General features: G+C 40.7%; 1 protein-coding gene and 1 long non-coding RNA gene across 16 annotated transcripts in view; one reads left to right on the top strand and one right to left on the bottom strand.

Annotated features, from left to right (window-relative positions):
* The window catches only part of SETD1B (SET domain containing 1B, histone lysine methyltransferase), a 104,131-nt gene that overhangs the window by 17,586 nt on the left and 68,490 nt on the right, over positions 1 to 18,055 (top strand). Inside the window, exon 7 of one of the 15 annotated variants that reach the window (XM_039505259.1) lies at positions 6,373 to 6,458. The exons of the other annotated variants lie outside the window; for them this stretch is intronic. The gene's annotated coding sequence lies outside the window, so the exon portion shown is untranslated. The remainder of the gene's footprint in view (positions 1 to 6,372; positions 6,459 to 18,055) is intronic. 15 annotated transcript variants of the gene reach the window in all.
* Positions 5,913 to 17,982, bottom strand: LOC120386218. The gene is made up of 5 exons (XR_005589592.1): positions 16,908 to 17,982; positions 16,240 to 16,289; positions 15,275 to 15,329; positions 8,059 to 8,277; positions 5,913 to 7,353 (listed from the first exon to the last, which is right to left on the bottom strand). It is a non-coding gene; the product is annotated as an uncharacterized LOC120386218 (long non-coding RNA).

Here is an 18,055-nt window from a genome sequence, read left to right as displayed (position 1 = left end):
TTATCAGGGGGAAAAGAGAAAAGTGTCCACACTTTCACAAAAACCATGCTGGAACCCTATCATTTAAAAATGTTGTATCTGCTTTACAAACTGCAGTTAAAGTCGATCAGTTAAGCAGATATTACTACACAGCAATCCACCTGAATTATTGTGTTTTTCTTGGAAAGAAAAATCAGCATTTTTTTTAGATAGATAATGTGAAATGAAAACACTGGAAGAAGAGAGAAATTTTGTGTATTACCATTCTAAGTGGGGAGGGGATGCTGGGATTGCACTTAAAAATTCTGTTGTAATTAATATAAAAAGGCAATAAGGAATAGATTTTTGCTTTAAACAGATATTTGGTTCTTTGCATTGGGATACAGAGCCTTTCACTTATGGGTTGCCATTCAAATCTAGCCCAGACTGGTAGCTACTGAGAGTTGTTATATAATCTTGGGTACCCAATGAGAGATAAGTTTAGTAGTCTTAGAGCAGTATTCAGTGATTGTGTGTCCTCATCACAATTGGCACTAATTGACAGTTTCAGCAGAGGACAGGGATTTGAAGGGGCATAAAGACTGAACTCCTCTGCCCCCTAGATGTAGTGAAAGCACATCATGTTAAGGTTGAGGCAAATGATTAGGACCCCGTGGGGAAGTTTGTAATGCCAGTGCCAAGGATATTGCTTTACAGTGGATCAATAAGAGAACACAGTGGTCAAGAGCTGTCAGTCCCATACTTTTCAGCAGTACTGAAGTCACTAAAAAAATTAAAATACATCAACAAAAAAACTACTAGTTATTAGTATTAAGTTTCAAAAAATAAAAAGCTACACACGATTGCAGTTTTCTTTTTTTTTTTTTTTAATTCAAAATTTGCAGGTTTGATTTGTCAGACTGCATTTTGCTGTTGTATGAAAGACCTTGTGCTTTCATACACTGAGCTGGCAGAGCCTGCCTTAATTCAGAGGGTAAATACACTCAAATGGCATGGATTGATGTTAATAAAAGTGATTTAAAAATCAGATCAGCAAACAGGAAACTTTGATTTAAATAACTGAATTTTAATCTTGTTTTGCATTTGTACTTTTAATTTTTCTAAAGAATAAACCTCTTTCATTGGTTGGTATAATAATTAAAACATTTGATTGCCTATGCACCAAATTTGGTGGTGGTGGGTTTTTTTTTGTTTGTTTGTTTTTTGCACTAACAAGGACAGCACTATATCTTTACATATATACTTAAGTAATATGTAGCTTAACATACATTTATTCAGAGTCTTAATTTTTACTTTATATTAGAGAATGGTGAATGATTAATTTCTTATTAGATATTTTTTTACTTGCTATTTGTATCAAGCTGCATTTGAACAGAAATAGAAATTTGATTAAAATATACAAAAATGGCATTTTAAAAATGTTTTTATTAAACAACAACAAAGAGTCCTGTGGCACCTTACAGACTAACAGACGTATTGGAGCATACGCTTTCATGGATGAATACCCACTTCGTCAGACGCATCTATTTATTAAATAAAACTTCCTTAAATGTGCTGGATTATATCAAGAAAAAGTAAGTTTATCAAAACATGTTTAATAAATCAGTTTTAAATGCAAAACAATGGAAGAATGAACAGTAAATAGTGAACTGATGGATCGTTTCCTGTCACCATGGATATGTACCTAAAGATCCAGACAGGTGCCTAGTGAGATTTGCAGAAGTTTAGGTGCTTAACTCTCTCTCCACCTGCTAGTTAAACTGAAAACTAAAGTAATTAAGGCAAAATCTTTTTTGTGCAACAGAAACTGAAATAACTTACATTTGGAAAAATGTAAATAGCAGCATTCTCTCCATTGTAAAGACTGAAAGTAATATATATCTATATATCAATATCTAGAGAGAGACAGACAGACTTAATTAGATGCATGATATTGTGACATATTTATAAAGCTTGAGTTGATCTCAAAAGTTAAAGATGTTTAGCCCTAATTCTATATATAAATTTAAAAAGTAACGTCCTTTAATTCATTACAATTCAAAAGAAGGGTCATTGATGCAGCATATTTTTTAAATTTTATTTTAATAGTTTACATAAATTTAGCTCTTAACATAGATTGTCAATTTCAAATTGAATTTAAGCAGGTTTATATTTAAAAATAAAAATACACAAATAAAAACAAATTTAAATAAAAAAATCTGATTAAAAACATTTATTTGTATCCACTTTACTCTGAAGGCCCAGGAGGAGAATTTAGGTTGAAATTAACATGAGTAATCTGTAAATCCCACCCTGCATCACTTGAAATTCATCTTATAATTGTTGCAAGTATCAAGCCAAGGCAGAGGAAACTGGAAGCATTCTATCCCAGAAATTAGATGCCAAATAGTCTTTTTTTTTTTTTTATATTCAGGCACAACTTTTTAATAATGTGATTAAAACATCTTTTAGAGCATGGTGTGTGATATATATCACACACAGGAACATGTAATTCCCATACACGTCAATACCCTGTGATGTGATGCACTCAGGCGTAGCCCTGTCTTAAGTGCAGAGCCCCATTGAAATCTGATAGTTCAACAGAAATGAAATCTAGTGCTAAAAAGGTAAACAGAAACTTAGTAAACAGTCACAAGATTCTTTTCAACCAGTCCTGAGGCAGAATTTTCTTCTTCTGTGTAACAATATTCTAAAAAACATATAGTTTGACTCAAAAAAATCTTCCAATTAAAAAAAAAAAAATCTGATCCTGTAAATAGCTCAACTTGTTTTAATTTGAATTGCTAATTTAATCCTGAAGCTCCTGCCTCAGGACTACAATTTTCACTTTACAGATTTTTGCATTGTCTTACAAAAAATCTAATCATGGAATATATTAATATCGTGCTACACTGATGACTCAGTAATTAACCAACACTTAAGAACTTAACAGTTTCTTAATGTTTCCCTCAAATCCTATACTTCCAGGGAAATGACAAGTTGATATGCTTTCTGCCAATGAGTGGCAAAGCAAACTAGTTTCTGTATTACCACACAATGTTCTCTCATCAAGGTAGGCTATATTTTCACATTAATTTTAGGGAGGAAGCCTGTTTAGGAAAGATAATAGTGTATTATATTTAACATCTTTCCCACATGCCATTCAGGAAGTGTGAGGTAGTGTTCAGAGTGAGGGAGCAGAAGTTTGGATACTGAATTCATTTCCCCGCTCTACTGTTATTATTTGTATGACCATAGCGCCCAGGAGCCCTCGTCATGGACCAGGACCTCACTGTGCAAGGTGCTGTAAAAACACAGAACAGAGAGAGTCCCTGTCCCAAACAGTTTACAATCTAAATATAACATAAAAGAGACAACAGATGCATATATAGACAGAAGGAGGAATATAAGTAAACAGTGAGACAGTACTGGTCAGCATGGTAGGCTGTGGTCTCTGCACAGGAGCATTGTCAATTTTTTTTTTGTCAGCATCACCACCACTCTATGGCCTTGTCTACACTACAATCATTTTGCCAAGATAGTTATACCAACCAGCATAGCTAAACTAGCAAAAACCACCTAGGCTGTCTCTACACTAAGCACTTACTGATTTTGGAATATCAGAATACTATTCCAGCAAAGCATTCCTAGTGTGGATGCAGCTATAATGGGGAAACTGTGCTTTGTACTGGTATAGTAAAGCCACCCCCTACAAATTAAATTAGCTATACCAGTAAAAGCGCAGATTTGTATAAACTAGGCCTACAGGAATTTGGTTAAGTCATTTAACTTTTGTGCTACCTGTAAAATGCATACAAAAATAGGTCAATGGGATACTATGAATTGTAATGTTTGTAATTGTGGTTAGCTAATTTCCAGAGTCCTGCAGGTTGTTTTAGTTAGGAGAAGAAACTGATGACGGAGGCAGGTTTTGGGGGTTTTTTTGTTTGTTTGTTTTTGGTATGCAATCCTGTTTATTTACAAAGAATGGTCAAAGTCTTGTTTCCCTCAGCACAGTAGGAATCAAACAGGAGAGAGTTTCTTTGCTCACAGTTCCAAGCCTCTTTCAACCATCGCTCAGCCAAAAAGTTCTCTAGGCTTTTTCACAGGGCCATGCTCCTCAAGCTCATTCTGCCTCCTCAATGTCTGTCTGTTTTTGTGGTGTCTCTCTCTGCTTCTCTCACAACCAGCTTCATCGGTCACTGCCCTACCCCCTGCCTTTGGTATATCAGTCCACAGGGAAACCTCTTGGGCCACATTGTTCAGCTTTTACTCAAGCCCTACCTTGTGCCTATGGTTTGGGTAGTACTCCATGTAGACTCTCTCCTCGGGACCTACACTACAGCACTCCCAGCTATCTTCAAGACACCACTGACTTCCTGAGGAAACTACAATCCTTTGGTGATCTTCCAGAAAACACCATCCTAGCCACTATGGATGTAGAAGCTCTCTACACCAACATTCCACACAAAGATGGCCTACAAGCCATCAGGATTAGCATCCCTGATACCATCACGGCAAACTTGGTGGCTGAACTTTATGACTGTCCTCACCCACAACTATTTCAGACTTGGGGACAATATATACCTTCAAGTCAGCGGCACTGCTATGGGTACCCGCATGGCCCCACAGTATGCCAACATTTTTATGGCTGACTTAGAACAACGCTTCCTCAGCTCTCGTCCCCTTATGCCCCTACCCTACTTGCGCTACATTGATGACATCTTCATCACCTGGACCCATGGGAAGGAGACCCTTGAGGAATTCCACCAAGATTTCAACAATTTCCACCCTACCATCAACCTCAGCCTGGACCAGTCCACACAAGAGGTCCACTTCCTAAACAGTATACCACCCTATATCGGAAACCTACTGACCGCTATACTTACCTACATGCCTTCAGCTTTCATCCAGACCACATCACACGATCCATTGTCTACAGCCAAGCTCTAAGATACAACTGCATTTGCTCCGATCCCTCAGACAGAGATAAACACCTACAGAATCTCTATCAAGCATTCTTAAAATGGCAGTACCCACCTGGTGAAGTGAAAAAACAGACTGACAGAGCCAGAAGGGTACCGAGAAGTCACAAGACAGGCCCAACAAAGGAAGTAACAGAATGCCATTAGCCGTCATCTACAGCCCCCAAGTAAAACCTCTCCAGCGCATCATCAAGGATCTACAACCTATCCTGAAGGACAATCCCTCACTCTCACAGACCTTGAGAGACAGGCCAGTCCTCGCCTACAGCCAGCCTCCCAACCTGAAGCAAATACTCACCAGCAACTACAAACCACACAACAAAAACACCAACCCAGGAACCAAACCCTGCTATAAACCCTGGTGCCAACTATGTCCACATATCTATTCAAGGGACAGCATCAGCCACACCATCCGGGGCTCGTTCATCTGCACATCTACCAATGTGATATATGCCATCATGTGCCAGCAATGCCCTTCTACCATGTACATTGGCCAAACCCAACAGTCTCTACACAAAAGAATAAATGGACACAGATCTGACATCAGGAATCATAACATTCAAAAACCAGTAGGAGAACACTTCAATCTCTCTGGTCACTCAATAACAGACCGAAAAGTGACAATTCTTCAACAACAAAAAACTTCAAAAATAGGCTCCAACATGAAGCTGCAGAACTGGAATTAATTTGCAAACTGGATACCATCAGATTAGGCCTGAATAATGACTGGGAGTGGTTGGGTCATTACAAAACCTAAATTTAATTTCCCCGATACTAATTTCTCCCTACTTTTACTCACACCTTCTTGTCAACTGTCTGTAACTGGCCACTCTCTTACCACTTCAAAGGAGATTTTTCCTCCCTTGGTATCCTGCTGTTAATTTATTTATCTTGTTAGACTGACCTCACACTTGGTAAAGTAACCCCCCATCCTTTCATGTATTTCTACCTGCTCCTGTATTTTTCACTTTGTGCATCTGATGAAGTGGGTTCTAGCCCACAAAAGCTTATGCCCAAATACAGTTGTTAGTCTCTAAAGTGCCACGAGGACTCCTCGTTGGTTGTTGTTTTGGTTCTATAAAGGAGCTCAATTGCTTTTTTACATTTATCTAGAATGAAAGGTGGCTGTTACATGCATCAGTTTAAATAAGGTTTAGCCCAAACCAGAACATTATTAAATTGTTACTTGGCCAAGTAGGAAATAATACACTGTCCAATTCTTTTCAGCAGAAAGAGCTGCTAAAACAATTTTCTAGAATATTAAGTAATGTGGAAAAAGGAAATTTCAATGAGAAAATACTCTTTTCCATGTCTTGGAAACAGAGTTCCTGTTTAATCTGGCTCAAAGCAGCTCATGCACTAACCCAGTGCAAAACACTTAGGCAAACTATGCATATAAACCATCCAAATGCTACCATAATGTTCAAAGGGCTAAAAATGGGAAAACTGGACAACTGTCTGTGGCAGGAAAATGGAACTGACAGCCAAACTAGAAGCACAACTCAGCAAAAACAGGTAGGGAACCTTCAGCAACTCTTAGGTAGATGGGACAGATCTGGTTCATAAACCACAGATTGTCTTCTACCTAGAAAGCAGCTATTCATAGAGAATGCATACTGTTCCTCTTCAGGTTATTTTCTCTGGTATCCCTTAAATCAGGGGTATCAATCATGTGGGCCAGAGTATTTATGTGGCTGACATGATTTTCCAAATCTCAGTGTTGAGTGAATTAGCACTGGTGAAAGGTGTGGTGCTCACAGCCCTAGAACCTGAAGAGCACTGTCCACTGAGAAGGCACACCGTAGGCAGCAGCTGTGGAAGCTTCTCCTCCTTTCATGCTCCCCCAGAATATGTCCCTCAACCCTGCCCTGGAGGCGTTGAACAGAGGAGAGTACAAGCTACCTCTCCATTAGGGATGTAAATATCAGTTAAAAAGGTTAACCAATTAAAATTATATCCTTTAACTGGTTAACCGAGGTTGCTCCGGCCAGCCTGACACAGCTGGGGTCCCTCCGGCTGGCAGGCACAAGGCAGCCGGGGCTCAGGTTGCTCCAGCTGGTGTGGGGCCGCCAAGGTTAATGGTTAAGGTAGTTTAACGGTAAGCCTAATGCTTACCAGTTAACCTTTTACATCCCTACTCTCCATTCAGTCCTTACTTCTCTGCCAACAAATGCCAGCCATGGTTTTTTTCTATGATGTGAACAACTACACACTAGGAGATGGGCTCAAATCACCAGCTTATTTAATATGGATAACTGAACAGCTGTCGGATAGGAATAATTTTGGGGCATTACAGACTGATTCCCCCAGTCCTTTGTGGCACCAGCCCCCGCCTGTAGTCCAATACCTGGTCCTTGAGAGCATCTCTCTCAGGAGGCTGGTTTACAGAGTCCTCTCAGGAGAAAGAGACCTGGAATGGGAGGAGCACAGGCAATACTGCATGCAGATGTGTTTGCCCCATCTCAAAATATACATACTGGAATTGGAAAAGGTTCAGAAAAAGGGAACAAAAATTATTAGGGGTATGGAACGGCTGCTGTATGAGGAGAGATTAATAAGACTGGGACTTTTCATCGTGGAAAAGAGACAACTAAGGGGGGATGTGATAGAGGGCTATAAAATCATGACTGGTGTGGAGAAGGTAAATAAGGAAGGGTTATTTACTCCTTCTCATAACACAGTACCTAGGGGTCACCAAATGAAATTAATAGGCAGCAGTTTTAAAGACAAACAAAAGCAAGTAGGTTCCCCCCCCACAACAGTCAACCTGTGGAACTCCTTGCCAGAGAATGTTATGAAGGCCAAGACTATAACAGTTCAAAAAAGAACTAGGTAAGTTCATGGAGGACAGGTCCATCAATGACTCTTAGCCAGGATGGGCAGGAATGGTGTCCCTAACCTCTGTTTGCCAGAAGCTGGGAATGGGCGACAGGGGATGGATCACTTGATGATTCCCTGTTCTGTTCATTCCCTCTGGGGCACCTGGCATTGGCCACCGTCAGAAGACAGGATACTGGGATAGATGGACATTTAGTCTGACCCAGTATAGCCGTTCTTATGTAATACTTTCCCTGTCCCAGGAACCTGATCCCACCCCAATAGCCGCTAGTCTTACCTCAGCATATTATTGATCAGTTGAGAGAGGAGTCACACTGAGAGTAAAGGAAGGACTTCACCAGCAGGGAAGGTGTTGGGAAGTAAAGTGAGCTCTGCTCATCATCATCGACTCCTCTCAGAGGGAGTGGAGAAAATGAGCAGGCCGCAGCTCTCTGGAGGCATGGAGAGAGCTTACTTGAGTTCGGGGATTAGAGCTGTCTTGCAATCTGAAAGTAGTCTGAAAGGGTTAAAAATAAAAACAAATATTTGGAAATAGGCTTGGGTCAAAAATACACTGCTCATGTTTTCATGCTGCTTATGCTTCTTAATGGATCAAAGGGAACTGATGTTTCTTCCACTGAACAGCTTATTGGTAGCTAAGGTAAAGAAGAATCTGCAGCTGCTTAGCAACTGTAAGCTGCTGTGCTATGCAGCAGAATAGGGCTATAGTGGACCAGCCAATATTAGGCAGACCACATATCCAAGCCAGTTCTACAGAAAAACCCTGGCTTAATAAACCAGCTGGAGCACTCAAACAGCCCTGTCCAAAAAAAATAAATAAAATAAAATAAAATCAAAACTGGGATACCATCAGTAATAGCGATAACATAAAGGGGAGAAAGAACTCAGCTTGATTTCGTATCACAAGTGGAGCTTGCAATGCAGTACTTAGAAAAAAAATTTGTTTCACTTATAAGCTGAACAAATTTGAACGTTATCACAAGAGGGGAGAAAAAAAGACAATAGCTCACAACTTTTTTTAAAAAATAACTCTTCTAACAGCATTTTCCATCAGACAGTTATTATCACATGCTCTGCATTCACACTTGTTAAAACAGCTCAAGTACAATAGTGTCTCTAGACAGTTTGAGTGATTGAAGTCTCTATACACAAGTATTTTGATCCACATATGTTTGTAGTTTACCACTCACATTTCCTGTCAATAACACAACCTCAATGAATGCCAAAATTAATAACTACTGAAGTAATTTCTGTCTAAAATTTGACAGTTTTAGGCCAAGAAGCATTAAGCTAAAATTTAGAAGTCATTACATCATTTCAAAGTATTGATCAGTTTCAAGCTTGGTTGATTTATAACAACTTTTTAAAGTTTCAAAGTATTTTAGAATTACCTGCTGTAAACACATTTCACTTCAGCAGTAGCTCTATTTAAATTGTGAATGAAATGAGATGCAAAAGCTGGTGTATGACAGGAATTGAATTTGCTTTGTTATTCTTTTATAGCTCAAAAATTATTATATTTTTAAAGCATTCAAAAACTGTCTTGATGTGCTGCTCATGCTTAGTATTACAAAAAGTATAATGAATAACCAATATATTGAGGTTACAAAAATCATGTGCATCAAATGTCATATGGATTTTTTCTGATGACAGATGTGTTCTTTCCATCATATGTGATTGGCTATGGACGCAGATCTTCTTGTATCAAGACCATGAAAACAATACAATAGATAAAGGTTCCAAGTCTCATGCTAGATCAGTGGTTCTCAACCTTTTTGGGCTCAGGACCCATTTGCAAATGTTTATGGCCTGTTGCAACCCAGCAAATAGACTGGAGGGGTGGAGGCCCTGGGGTGGCTTCAGTCAGATCCTATCCCTAGAGGGGATTGAATCCTGCCTGCCCAGCACTCACCCCACAATGGGAGCTCCTGCAGCTCTTGTGCTGTGGGGCTGGCTGGGCTTGGCTCGCCACTCCAGGTGTTTCAACCTCCGTGGTTGCAGCACCACTCAGGTTTGGCCCCGGCTCCCTGACTGGACCAGATCTGTGAGAGTGGAACTATGACCTGGCTCATGGGGTTCCAGTGCCACTCACTCAAATTTGGCCCACCCAGGCCCTCGTCCTCGTGACAGCTGGGCCAAACCTGAGCGGTGCTAGGACCCCAGAGGCTGCAGTGCCTGGAAGAGGGAGACAACCCCAGTCAGCCCTGTGGGACAGGAGCCACAGAAGTTGCCATGACATCCTTTGAAACATTCTAATAATAATTTTTTTTTAAATAATTGGAGATATACCCATCTCCTAGAACTGGAAGGGACCTTGAAAGGTCATCAAGTCCAGCCCCCTGCCTTCACTAACAGGACCAAGTACTGATTTTTGCCCCAGATCCCTAAGTGGCCTCCTCAAGGATTGAACTCACAACCCTGGGTTTAGCAGGCCAATGCTCAAACCACTGAGCTATCCCTCCCCCCATTCTGGTGACCCAATTTTGGGTCCCAACCCATGGGTTGAGAAACCCTGTGCTAGATCATATGTATATTCCCAGTGAGTATATTGCAGGGTAGGATAGAGGTGAAAGGCAGCCCTATCTAGAGATGGCATGAAAAATTACAGACATCTTTTCTGCCCCACTCTGGCAGAGGTTAAAAATTGTATGGCACAAAAAAAGCATAAAGGAAAACCATCTTCCTTAGTCAACATTCCCATTCTTACTATTTTAGGTTCTAGTGTAAATTATATAATGTTTTGATGAAATTACAAGTTTGGTCAATAAAGGTAACAGTGCTGATGTAATAGACTTCTGTAAGGCATTTGACTTGACTCGGTACAATATTTTGATTAAGAAACTAGAACGATATAAAATCAACATGAATTCAAAACTGTCTGATAGGTCTCAAAATGTAAATTGTTAACAGGAAATCACCAATAAGTGGGAATGTTCCTAGTGGGATCCTGCAGGGATCGGTTCCTCACCTATGTTATTAAATATTTGTTTATCAATGACCTGGAAGAAAATATAAAATGGTTATGGACAAAGTATGCAGATGACAAAGAATGGGGTAGTGGGTAAATAATGCAGAGGACAGGTCATTGATAGAGTGATCTGGATTGCTTGGTAAACTGGGCTCAAGCAAACAATATTTTTAATATAGCTAAGTATGTGTCTTTACGTTTGGCCATAATAAAACATCTGGGAACAAAAAATCCAGGCCATGCCTCCAAGATGGGAGATTCTGAGACACAGTAACTCAAAGAACTTGGCAGCATTGTGGATAATCTGAATATGAGCTTGCAGTGCAATGCTGTGGTCAAAAGGAGCTAATATAATCCATGGATTTATAAACATGGGACTATTAAGTAGGAGTAGAGAAGTCATATTACCTCTGTATTTGGCACTGCTGACACTGTTACTGGAATACTGTGAGTAATTCATGTGTGTACATTTCAAGAAGGAGGTTGAAAAATTGGAGAAGATTCAGAAAAAAGCCATGAGACTGATTAAAGGATTGGTAAACATGCCTTATAGTGAGAGACTTAAGGAGCTCAATCCATTTAGGTGATCAGAAGAAGGTTAAGAGGTAATGTGATCACAGTCTAGAAGTATCTACAAACAGAAGTTTGATAACATAGGGCTATGACATTTTTTTAAAATGAGGGTAAGTAATCACTGAAACAATTTAACAAGGAGTATGATGGCTTCTCCACCCCAGAAAGGTTAAACCCAAGACTTGATATTTTTCTAAAAGATATACTCTAGTTCAACCACAACTATTGGACCTGAAGCAGTCATTAACTGCAGGAAGTCCTATGGACTGTGTTATGCAGGAAGTCACACTAGATGATCACAATGATACCGTCTGTCCTTCTATTAATCTAGTGTCCAAAGCCGCATGAGAGTAGCTACACATGCCTGCTCAGACACTGCACTACTGTATTAGTTTCTAAATTCACTATTGTAAAAAACAACAAAAAAAAAGGTACAGGACCCTCAGTATAAAAGAGCTGTGAAACTGAATATAGTTAAAATTAATGTCTACCAGGGTAGCTACAAAACTTCTTATAATAAATATCTGCTTCTCTAGTGTCTCTCATCCTAGAGTGTGTCAGATATAACACTCTGTCACAGAAATGCAGCCACCACTTGGACGACTGGCACAGAGCATGCTGCTCAATAATGAAGCAGTGGGATACGTTGGGCAAGAACAAATCCTGTTCCTATGAGACGGAGCATTATTGAATCATTAGGGAGCACATAAGAGCAGAAACTTCAGGACTAAAACTGAGTCAGTCTAACACAAAGAAAGTCTCAGCTGACCTTTCTGGGATTTAAAATGCAGTGACAGCCCACTGTTTCAGACCTGATGCTTGGTCGCTAAGCCATCCATTCTAGTTATAGCTGCTCTCAGATTGTGTCAACAACTTTTATACTACATTTAAAACACTATTTAACAGCCTTACAAAAGCAAGGAAATTCCAAGTTCAGACATGTATGACATGATTTTCAGGGGTGCTAGGTAGCCTCTTATTCATCAAGAGCTGCAGGTGCTCAGCACTTCTGAAAAATAGGCCACTAATCTCTGCCTCAACCCACTTTATGGTACTTACTGCAGCACATTTGGGCCCACGTTTTCAGTGCTCCATCACACTGGCTTTCACTTGCACATATGTGCAACTCTCTACACATACTTTTCTAACCCTAACACTTGCTAGGGCAATTCATCGATTGTAAGATTCCATTGCCTGAGGACACAGGTGATGGTTTTGCATGCTGCAAAGTGGTTAATTGCACACAAAGGAATTAGCACTGGAAAAGTACACAGATGTGTGCTTGGACAGAGTTGTGCAAACACACACAAAAGTAGGGCCTTGATACACAAGATCACCCACTATTTGGAAACCATAATCACAGTTGGGTATAACCAGTTAAGTGAAGAACAGAACTTCAGTATTAAACCATTTTGGGGGGATGAGGGGAGAAGGAGGTGATAATTTGAGTTTTAACATTTGTTAAAATATCTGAACACCTACAGTTTAATATGCATTTAAAAATAAAAAAACAAGCACCAGAAAGTTGAGAGATGTTGCTTAAAATTAACTGACCACTTCCTCATTCATCACTTATATGTTCAGCTTGCACAATATAGTGCAAGATCTAGAACTGTTTTACTATAGTAAAAAATAATCTGCAGCACTGTTTTGATTTGGATGCTGTTTGATTTTCACTATCTTTCAGTAAATTAAAATGGGTTTGACCTCTAGTCTAATTAAAAAAATAGTCAAGGAACATCTTAACAAGGATTTATGGTAAAGAAAAACTATATAGTAGTTTATATGCAAATATCTTTACTTTTTATTATTTAAAGTAATCAGAACTACAGGCACAAGCAAGAGCCATGCACATGAATGTGACTTCATGGGTTAGGGCGCTCAGTGAGTTTTACATGTTGCTAACAGAGATATTTTACTGAATACAAATATGCACTTCACTTTCTGAAATTAGCCCAGATAGTTTCCTGTTTCACTATACAAGGGACAAGAATGCTCGAGTGCATAATGGCTCCAAAGAGATTCTAGAAAAGCAGGGGAAGAGGGAAAGAAAAAAAAAAGTAACGTATTTGAACCACTGCATCCCAGTTAGAGAGGAGAGGTGGCTGGTTAAAGGTATCAGTATTGGAGAGGGAAGGCAGGGGAGTCAGTTTTCTAATTTTAATAGTAAGTATTGTGTTTTAGAGGCATTTTCATGTGGGAATTTATGTTTGTGTATCCCATATAGACACACACATGCATACAGGTTCATTGCTTGTTCTACTATAACAGCTTGATTCAGGTTGTGGAAGGATTATGGATGAAAATATAGTCAACTGTTAAGAGTAAAATAAACCCTTATATTTATGGTGAAAAAGATGAAAATGCAATGATTTATTTGCACAACCCTACCCTCCCGTAACCCTCTCATCACATACCAAACCAAAGCTTTTACAAAAAACAAGAAAATGACTAACTTTACACACAAACTGGTACAGTAAACCCTGCACTATAGATCCCACCTCCAAGAGGCAAGCACCTGTCTTAAGTAGCCACTTACTGTGATTCTTTATGGGAGGGAAAAAGGTATGATTTTCTTCTACCCTTAAGAGAAGGCCACCTCTACAACTGGGTTTTGCTGGCCCTTTGGATGGTTGATTAAGGCAGGCTGCACTATCTGATCTAATTTTAGTGTGGAGTGGAGTGAACAAATCCCCAAAGAGCAAAATGAGTATTATAAACTCCGAAACAACCATAATACCCTCATACTTAGCTAGATGTAGGAATATCTATTTAATCTGACACATTTTGCATTTCAAAACCACCCAGAATGGATTTAACCGCACTGAAAACGGACGTCTGTTAATTCTCCTTGTGAGCGAACCTCCTATACTAGTTTCAATCGTGCCCTAGATTTTTTTTTCTAGAAATACAGAATATGAGCTGGCCTCTCGCCTTGATCCTTTCTGTAAGTGGATATAAATGGGTCAATGGACTAATATGACCCTCCATTTACTAAACGTTGAGGCTGACGATAGGCAAGAAGTGAGGGAGAGAGGCCTCTCAAACTCCTTTTGGAACGGCAAGGATCCTCCTGCACGTACACAGAGTGGTGCAGAGACCATAAGTAACACAATGGCCGCAGGATCTACAATGAACAGACAGATCCCTGCAGTCAGCAGAGAAGCAGGGGCAGCCAGCAACCTGATCTGGCACAGGCCATGCACTCTGCTGTCAGCTGCTCCTCCCTCCCATCTCAATGTTGGACCCACCCTGTTTGTGGGCCGAAGGGGACAGAGGAAGATTAGCAACATGTAGTGAAATCTACTTTGAAAAACAATGGGCTAAGAGCTAGGGGACGGTTTAAAAGGCTGAACTAAAGATCACACGGCTTGTCCCGATCTCTACATAGCCCTACACGTTTCTAGCAGCATAAACCCCATTACATTCAGCTGAACTCCAGACAGCGAGCCAATCGTCTGATCTGTTTAGAGCAAACACCACCTTCTAGAGCGATAAGGGTGCCTCATGCCATTTCCTGGCCATTTGGCTATTTTTGTATTGCACTCGCTTTTCAAATGCCTGTGCTGTGCTACGGTAATTGCTTTTTTTTTTTTTTTTTACGTTTTTTTTAAAAAGTGACCTGGAGGATCTTCATAGCAACAATCGTGTTATTTATAGCCATGAGGGCTTTGACTGCATTACTCGATACTGCTTTGTCTTCCCCAAGCTAGTGTCCTGTTTCTTTAAGAGAGCTGCCAGCCTAGCCCTGGCCTCCCCTCCTCTCTCCCTCCCCCTCTCGGTCCCCCCAGCCCCCCTGGGAGTGCCTAGCAGAACAGCAGGCAATAGCTGGAGCTCTGCCAGGATCTCCGATTACAAGCCCCTGTTCGCTTCCTTCTGCTGCTGCAAAGTGCTTTCACGAAATGGCAACCATTTTTTTTCCCTGAGCCTTAAAAACAAACCCCCCTCTTACTTCTCTTCTTCACTTTCCACGAGCCTCACAAAGGGGGGGGCGGGCAGTCATCTCCCTGCAATGATCGGAAATAGAAACAACGCTAGACACTGGGAGAGACACAGACGTGCTGCTGCCCCCCAACCTGACAAGAATACAGCATTACAAAGAAGAAGCCATTACGAACCACTACCCCACCCCCTCTCACAAACAATATGGAGTACAACCTGGAGCTGCATGCTGAAATGCCAGACAGCCTCCCGGTTTTTCTCGTGGCACTGGGTTGCAAAGGCATTACACGCTTGGTGCATTAGCAGATTTTAAAATAAAAATCAGCTGGGAGTTAGTTGCATGGGCTCAGTAGCTGCATGAAAGCACAGAACTGCTGTGAACCTCAACTGCGTCACTTCTTCCCGACTGTAACAATCCAGGCTGCAAAGTGTCCCTCCTTTGGAGGCAGCCTCCCTCATTGTGGATCTATTTTCAGACCGTTTCTAAGGTAGCTGCCTCTCGTGGGGAAGGATTTTGCAGCGCATTTTAGTGAGACCTTTACAGGCTCGTGGTCACCGTTCTGAAAACAGTCCCTTTTTGTTTTTCGCGAGCCAGATTCTTCAGTAATTAGATGGATAAACACGTAAGGGGGTTCCCTTTCGTCTATTCGTCTTCTAAAAGCCTCCTTCATAATCTTACTGTTTGGAAGTAGATGGCGGGGGGGGGGGGACAATTTAACAGCCATGTAATGCCAGCATGGATCCGCAGTCTCCCTCCGCAAAAAGCAGAGCTGCTAACAAGCGCTTTGTGGAGAAAAAAGAAAACACCCTCTGAAAAATATATATTAATATAGTCTGTATATGTATCGATGACACAAGAACAAGCTAGCTACCGTTTTACAGACGATCATTAGGCTCTCTCTGTCCAGGACAATAACATTTGTCGAACAGGCCTGGGCTATTTGTTTCTCTGCAAGGGCAAAAGGGTTTACTTACCCGCTCACCACTGATGAATGCAGTTCTGAAGGTGAAGTTGTGTTGTTTAGCTTTTTTAAAAACAGATTTATAAATATATAGCTATATAATCTGTATCCCCACTTCTCTGGTAAATTTGCAAGCCAAAACATATCTTGTTAAGACATTTAGAGATCTTTATATGGCAATGGTGTAGCATCAAAAAGCTATAGAAAATGTTGTCCAGTTATGGTGACTGACAGTATCGTTAGAACTTCTACTCGAGGCTTAAATCTAGGTTCCTGTGACAGATTTACTCTGTACATTAAAAGGACAGCCAGTGGCTCTCCAGACTACACAACCTCAAAAATGTTCCCCCCAAATATTTTAGTCTGTACATGTTAGTGTGAAAACACCTGGTTAACATTTACTGTATGTAAACATTTTAAAAACATCTCTCGCTAGATATTTTGCTTTATAACTAAAATATTTTAAAAGCATAAAATTGTTTTAGCTAAAACAGACAAAAAAACATAAGACATGCAAATGAAGGCTCAGAAATAAGGACAACTCCAGTAACATTAACATGAAAACTACACTTAGTAAGGACAGAATGGATTGGGTACTTACAATGTAAAAGAAAAAAAGTTTATCATATTAAATTTTTATGCCAGAATTCGCTATTCCTAAGTCTATATTTAAAACGTTACCTTATAAGCACCAAAGGAGTTAATAAAAATGGCCAGGAATTAAGTGTTTAATACAGGAACTTTTTTTTTAAATTTATTGTTCAGTCATAATATAGTTCTAAAGCTTAAAAAACCCAAACAAAAATATGTATTTACTTATTTTTGAATTCAAAATTGTTACTGCTGACATAAGGGTGTGCCATGACCTAGTTACACAAGACAAAGATGGATTCCAAATCATAAGGAAAAATCCAAATCTTTTTTATCTTCCTTCTTCATTGAGTCCTTTAAAATGTTGTCAGACATTAATACAACACTGAGAAGTCCTGAAATGGATGGTGTGGATTCAAATAAAGTATCCCCTTTTGGAACAAAGGAAAACCCAGTTGGCCATTTAATTCCATTGCAGAAAAATGGCTGCCTGATCTGTTGGCCTCTCCTTAGCTGTCTGGTGAAGGATGTTTTTAGATCAGCGTCTAATAACTCAAGCCAAATGGAAGCTGCGCGCTGATTGGCTGCGGGCTCCTGGTGCCTTTAACCAGCCAATTACCTAACCACGGCCAAATTACAAACCAAAAGCACAAGATGAGCTAAAACAACATGAAGCCCAAAGCCAGGCGAGACGCTCCTCGCCCAGGAAAAGAGGCAAAAAGAGAGATCCCCAGCTGCCTTCCACCGCTCAAACAAAATGGAAGCTCCACGCTGATTGGCTGTTGCAACCCCAGGACCTTTAATAAGCAAAACTGCTACTTTCTCCCCCTTGTTCCCGTCCTGTGCAATGGACACATTGTAACAACGCGGCTCGCCAGCCGGCGGGGCTCGGTGGGGCTGCGGGGAAACACTGTAGGGGGGGGGGCAGAGCCACAGCTATTCGCCCCGGGCCCGGGGCTGCTCCCTGGATGCCCCTGCCAGGCTCCCTGCGTGCCCCCAAACTTGTCCCACCTCTGTCCATCTTGTTTAGAAACAGTTCGCGCTAAGGTAAACGCAGCCCGCAGATTCCAAGGAATTCCCTGCGTGCGATTAACCCGGGGGAAAATCCCCTCCCGAGGCCGGCTCGGCTCGGGAAAATGCCTGGCCCTTTATTTCGGGTGGGGAGGCGCCACGGCTCGGCGAGGCTGGGGGCTTCGCGGCGCGCTGCAGCTGCTGTGAATGTGCCTTCGGTGGAGGGC

This window comes from Mauremys reevesii, linkage group 18 (assembly GCF_016161935.1).
Source record: "Mauremys reevesii isolate NIE-2019 linkage group 18, ASM1616193v1, whole genome shotgun sequence".
Lineage (NCBI taxonomy): Eukaryota > Metazoa > Chordata > Testudines > Geoemydidae > Mauremys > Mauremys reevesii.
The sequence above is the reverse complement of the archived record's forward strand: the minus strand, read 5'-3'. Positions and strand labels throughout refer to the sequence as shown.